Here is a 6,843-nt window from a genome sequence, read left to right on the forward strand (position 1 = left end):
AATCCTAAGCAATTAGAGAGCGGTTCTGATGAAATCCATTCATGTCTACTTAACCTTTTGCTTGTAATATCATCCAGCACAAATACAAAAGAGACGGAATTCAATTAGTTTGTACTTAATGCTGCTTTGATGTTAGCTTTTCCCACAAAAGAATGCATTTCATTATCGTGTCAATTATATCAATACAATGTCAGGTCAAAATATTTAATTTCATCTAAAGTAATTTCAGGGAAGGAAACTAGATGATTGAAATCACATTTTATTCTAAAACTACGTTATTCAATCAACTTGTGATATATCACTTACATCAGCCTATGCAGCGTCGGTAGGGAATACGAAAGACATCTGGTTTTCTAAGATGATGGCATTTTCAGCGGAAAAGTATCTGAATTCGTTCTTTGAGGCATCTACATCCAGAAGCAAGAGACACGCATAGGACAGATGTAGGGGGAAACACCGCCTACCGACAATTCTTGCGCTCGAAGTTTAACTAAAAGGGAAGGAGGGAGGGAGGGAAGAGAACTAGTTATTTTAAGCCAGGGGTCTTCAAACTTGGCCCTTTTATGACTTGTGGACTTCAACTCCCAGAATTCCTCAGCCAGCAAAGCTGGCTGAGGAATTCTGGGAGTTGAAGTCCACAAGTCATAAAAGGGCCAAGTTTGAAGACCCCTGTTTTAAGCTAAACTTTACTAGCTGTACTATGGCCCAAAACGTTTTCACGAAGTAGGCGGCCTGAGCAATTTGCCAAACAGCTGAGACGGTTTAGAGCAGCAATGATAACAGGAGCGCTTTCCGGTTATGGAAAAAAACTGGCAAGGCTACCTTCCCCCGTGCAGAGTCCCCCCAGAAGCCGCTGGGTTTTGGTAGGCAATCCGAAGCCGGGGAGCAAATTACCGCTTGCCCGCAGCGAAAGCCAAGCCTCTCACTCGGGCTTATGGAAAACCGCTAAGAAGAAGACGCGAGGTCTGGCTTGCTTGTCAGGCGTTGTTGGAAGGGTTGAGCTCTATATCCCAGGCAAACAAGCAGGATTAAAAACAAAAAAAACCTCTCCTGTTCCGGCAAGAAGCGCTCGCCGAGGCAAACGCTCCCCTGTTTGGGGCGCAGCCCATCCAGCCGCTAGGCTCGAGGCGTTCGGGGCTGCCCGAACACGCGCGCAAATATTCCCCACGCTCCCTTCATACGTTTTTATTACGGTCCTGCTCTCTTGTCAGACGGATAGGCCGCCCCAATCCAACACGATTTCCGCTCACCGCTTCGGGCGGCGCCAGGCCCCCCAACAATTCTGCCGGGCCAACCAAGGATTCCTCCGACCGGGACACCGCTGCTCGTTTTGGACACCCTCCTTTCCCCCCCCCTTGTCCCGCCCCCTCCCGGTCTTTTATAGTTTACCCTCCGCTACACGTGACTTCGCGGCCCGGAGGATTCCCGGCCACTCCTTCCCCGGCCGCTGAAGGGAGCCGTCAGAGAAAGCGGCGAGGGCCAAGCTCCACCTAGCGCAGGGGTAGGCAACCTCGGCTCTTTTATCACTCATGGACTTCAACTCCCAGAATGCCTGAGTCAGCATAGCTGACTCAGGCATTCTGGGAGTTGAAGTCCGTGAGTCATAAAAGAGCCGAGGTTGCCTACCCCTGACCTAGCAGCAAGCCAAGTAAGGCAATTCGCCCTGTTTGCCCAACTTCTCCCGTGGGAACCACCAACTTTTTCACAGGAAACAGCCCACTTTCGGTAAGCGGGTTCCTTGGCACTTCAGTACCCCTCGACTTGTAACAGTTCACTTAATGACAGTTCGAAGTTACAAGGCACTGGAAAAAAGTGACTTGCGACTGTTTTTCACACATTCACCACCGTTGTACCATCCCTACGGTCGTGCAATCAAAAGTTAGATGCTTGGGAACTGACTCACATCGATGACAGTTGCAGTGTCCTGGAGTCATGCACAATCACCTTTTACAACCCTCTGACAAGCAAAGTCAATGGGAAAACCAGATTCACTTAACAACTGCAGTGGTTCACTTAACAACTGTGGCAAGAAAGGTTGTAAAATGGGCTAAAAATTTACTTAACTAATGTTTCACTTAGCAACAAAAATGTTGGTCTCAATTGTGGTCGAGGATTCTGCCAGTCTCTTTAAGATCAAGATGTCTGAAGTACAAACAGCATAGAAAACGGCTTGTTTACATGTAAGGATATAAATGATGCCTTCATTTCCTTAAAAATCACTTTCTTGTTCAATAACATAAATAAAAATAGGAATAATTTAGTGAAAAGACTACACCAGTATTAAAAATGGGATAATGAATGACAACATGTTTAATGGGTATTACAGAGCTTTGGGGGAGAGCAAATTGCTGCTATGGTTAGAAATAAATGGAAATTTGATTGCATAACCTTGCTCATAACTGGTCTGTGTAGTTTCAGCACTGGAATCAGTCTTCTAAATATTGAGACTTAAACTACAAGGGAGATAATTTTACAACAATTCCATGATAAGGCTGGGACTCAGCTGAAGCATTAATGTATTAAAAAGGGTTGTTGATAACTTAGTCATAGAATCATATGTCAGGATGTTGAAACAAAGTAATTTTAATTTTTCATCAGGTAGTCTTGCAAAGTAGGTCAGGAAAAATTGTTCAGGCTTAGACTAGCATATCTCATGAAGGCCATATTTAATTTAAGGCAACTATTTGCAAATTAAAATGATGCCTAAGAGTAATGCATTTAATTTTTTAATATGTGATGCTTGAATTATCATTTATATTTATATCATTTATATCAATTCATAAATGATTTTAATAGCACATACATTTTAACTGAATTATTTTAACTGAAATAGTTAAAATAATGGCAGCCTTTGTTTAAATTACAATTTCCACAATTCCTGACAATTCCTGACAGGTGGGGGAAATGGTCTGTAGCACTGTGGGCAGGGTTTCTGTGGCATTGTATACGATAGATGGGGGAGCTAAGGTGCCCTGAAGGCAGGGAAAAGGACAGCCAGTTCAAATAGTTGCTGAATGAGCAGTCATTAACCAAGAAGTACCGTAATTGTACTTTCTTACATTACATTAATCCAGACTAAATCTTTTGTAGACTCTAGTTCAGAGCGGTATGTGGATTTTGAAGAAAGAGTTCTATTTCAACATAAGATAATAAAACTGTATTTTAAATGTAGTGAAATATAAGGAACAGGAAATGTTCCTTTGAGAATAAGATCAGTAGTCTTAAATTTGATAAATTAATAAATAATAATCTTTTAAAGTTTTTGGAAGAGCAATTCCACAGGTGGAAAAATAGTGTGTGAATGTGAATATGTAAAAGATGAACACATGTCAGGAAGATGAATACATTATTATGTAGAATGCTGTACTTCTTGCCTAAAATTTTAGCAAGCTCTTTCCATTGGAAAATAATTAATTCATATAAAAAGTCAACTAAATACTTGGATATTATTTCAGATATCTGAATAACTAATTCCACCATCTAGATCAGACATGTCAAACACAAGGCCCGGGGGCCAGATCCGGCCCGTGAAGTGGTTTCATGCGGCCCGTGAAGCCATCCTGGAAACAGTGAGGGAACAGCCCCCACTGCCTTGGCCCTGGCCCAGAGACCCTCCTTCTGCCAGAGACCCTCAGATCTGTCCCACTCCTTCCCAGGCTCCCATAGGCACCCTTGATGCGAATAATATAGAGCTGGCAATGCCCACCCAATAGGCCACGCCCACCCAGTAGGCCACGCCCACCCTGGCCATACCCACCCGGCCCCTTGAGGGCAACCGCAATGCTGATGCGGCCCTCAATGAAATTGAGTTTGACCCCCCTGATCTAGATCTAAAAAAAGTAAAAATAAAAAAAATTCCTGTGCATAAATAAATTGTGGAAGCTGCATTTCACATACACTGTAATATTTAGGTACATTCATGATCAATGGCCATTTGTTCAGGTGCTATATTATCAGGTATGTATGAACGAACAAATGTATATAATTTAACACTGAAGAATATAAATGCTCATTTAGGCAAATATTTATCAACAACACATGGAGAAGACCACAGAATTTCTACACAATTCTACAGATTCAATGATTGTATATTCTGATCTGATTATATGGCTAGTTCCACATAACAATAGAGAAAATTTCTGTACCATTTATTTATTACTAAGGATATCACTTGAGCTTTGTATTAGGCAAAGTTGTTCCTCCTGGATTTGCGGCTCAGTTTTGAAGACCATATAGGAGCCGTGACCAGGGGGGCCTTTGCCCAGGTTCGCCTGGTACACCAGTTGTGGCCCTACTTGGACCGAGATGCCCTGCGCACAGTCACTCATGCGCTCGTGACCTCCCGATTGGACTCCTGCAACGCTCTCTACGTGGGGCTGCCCTTGAGGACCACTCGGAGGCTTCAGCTGGTGCAGAATGCAGCCGTGCGGGTTGTGATGGGGGTTTCCCGATACTCCCATGTAACACCTCTACTCCACGAGCTGCATTGGCTTCCGGTTGCCCTCGGGGTGAGATTCAAGGTGCTGGTGATGACCTATACAGCCCTAAATGGCTTGTGTTCTGTACCAGCCTGCTACCGGCCCTGCAGCAAAAGCAGGGACAACCCCTTTACAAACGGCAAGAGGCTGGAATAAAGCCTGCCAAATTTATTCACATAAAACAGAGCAAGACAAGACACCAACCATGAAACAGGAGCTAAGAAACAGGAACTATCCAAGCGGTTGCCTTCAGCAAACCAGCCCTCCCACACATTCCCCTTAAATACAGTTCAGGGCGTGGCCTCTCTCTGCCTCCTTCCGAGGTGCCCCATTGCCTTCCTCTGTTTACTCCTGATTGACTGCCTCCTGCGTCGGGCGTCCTTGAACAGGGCCAGCTCTGGGTCATCTTCATCCATGCTGTCAGGCTCACACAGCTGGGTCTCTGTCGTGACCAAGTGGGAGGGGCCCGGCTGAGGGCTCTGTGGAGCCTCAAGGCCATCATCAGCAAGCTCTTCAACACCCCCCTCCTCCTCCTCTGAGTCGTCCGACCCAACTGCCGAACCCACAGGCTGACCCTGAATCACAACAGCTTGGGTCCGGGATATCTGAGCGAACACCTGCTGCCGGCATCAAGCTCCCTTCATCCTGTACGCTCCCACAGGGAGGGTTTTCTCAGGGTACCGCCGGTAAAAGATTGCCGGCGGACAATACCCAGGGGGAGGGCCTTCTCTGTGGGTGCGCCTGCCCTTTGGAACCAGCTGCCTGTAGAGCTTAGGACTGCCCCTGACCTTCGCTCATTCCGCCGGGACCTGAAGACCTGGCTCTTCAAGCTTTCTGGCCTGGACTGAGAGTATTAACTGGGGTTTTAATTGTATTTTAATTGTAATTGGGGTTTTTAGTTCAAGGTTAGTGTAATCATTTTAATTGTTTTTAATTTTTGTAACTTCTTGTATTGTTTTTAAAAAACCTTGTGAACTGCCCTGACTCCTACGGGAGAAGGGCGGTATATAAGTCTAATAAAATAAAATAAATAAATAAAGTAAAGGCATATGCATGCAGGCAGAAAGACGGTTTGTTACTTCGGGTTCTATTGCATAGCTTAAAGATGTTTTTTCTACTCAGCACATTTTAAAAAATTGCTCTTCACTGCAGTGAAATAAGTGGATTTTAAAAAAATAAATAAGATGGTATACCTTTTTTAATGAAAGCACAAACAATATCCCTTGAAAAAATAAAATAAAAACAAAGCATGAAAGAAACCAGCATATTCTGCTAATTCAGTGTGGTCCTTACTCTTAACTGTTTAGTTTCCCAACTTGCATCATCACCAACTAGAGCAGGGGTAGGCAACCTTCGCTCTTTTATGACTTGTGGATTTCAATACCCAGAATTCCTGAACCAGCCATGCTGACTCAGGAATTCTGGGAGTTGAAGTCCACAAGTCATAAAAGAACAAGGTTGCCTACCCCTGAACTAGAGTATTCCAAACCAATGGGGGGGGGACGACTGCTCTCTTTTAACCATTAGTACAAATAGCAATATAGAAAGAATTTAGGGATTTATTTTTTATTATAACATGCATTGCATTTTCATTTACATCTATTTTCACTGCCTGTAAGCTGCATAGGGTAGATATTTGTCCTGAGAATAAGTAACTGTAATACTTAGGTTTAGCAAGAGTAAAATCAAGTTATATCAGTTTATTAAATTCTTTTCATGCGGTTTGGTCTATTAGTTCTATACTATCTGGCTTAAGAGTTCTTTGCAATTGAATTTTTTTTTGTAGAAAGGTTTTCATAACTGATTCTAGAAAAGTATACTCTCTTCTTTTGGCATTTGTAAAATTTTTGTGTTCCCGTTATATTTCCTTCTTACTCAAGCCAAGTGCAAACTCACGTCCATATTCTTGCTCAGAAAACTACATTTACCTTCTTACGCCCATCATGTCGCACATCATCCCTAGTTAAGTGAACCGTGGAGAATTGATGTTCAAATAAACCCAGATTCTACATATCCTCCCCCAACACATCAGTTTTAAACTATGTTACTCTTATCTATTTGATATATACAATATAATGTAACGTATAGAAAAATAGATTTTTAATTAAAAACCTGGAAACCCAGATAGGCATCCAAACTCCAGATCTGGATTTAAAAACTCAGCACCGGCAACCCTACGCTCCACTTTGTGCCACCAACTAGCCGACCTCGATTTACGAACGCAGTCCCTTTCTCACAATTATCCGCCCCAAGCCCGAAGACCCCCAAAGCGTGTCGGAAGCTTCCCAGACGCTCTCGTCTCCGCTTTGCTCTCAGGGGTTTCCTCAGTTGAAATGGGGGAGAAAGCGGAGAGCTTCAATCGCAC

At 43.5% G+C, this 6,843-nt stretch overlaps 1 protein-coding gene across 5 annotated transcripts in view; it reads right to left on the reverse strand.

The window, feature by feature from the left end:
* The window catches only part of OSBPL1A (oxysterol binding protein like 1A), a 70,025-nt gene extending 68,601 nt beyond the window's left edge, over positions 1-1,424 (reverse strand). For 2 of the 5 annotated variants that reach the window (XM_081325284.1, XM_081325281.1), the window contains exons 1-2: positions 1,251-1,424; positions 307-490 (exon numbers count right to left, since the gene is read on the reverse strand). The gene's annotated coding sequence lies outside the window, so the exon portion shown is untranslated. Of the gene's footprint in view, positions 1-306; positions 491-1,181 lie in introns of all 5 variants that reach the window. The other 3 variants (XM_081325280.1, XM_081325283.1, XM_081325282.1) reach the window with 3 other exon arrangements.
* Positions 1,425-6,843: the final 5,419 nt, after the last annotated feature.

Source organism: Vipera berus, assembly GCF_964194415.1.
Source record: "Vipera berus genome assembly, chromosome: 3".
Classification (NCBI taxonomy): Eukaryota; Metazoa; Chordata; class Lepidosauria; order Squamata; family Viperidae; genus Vipera; species Vipera berus.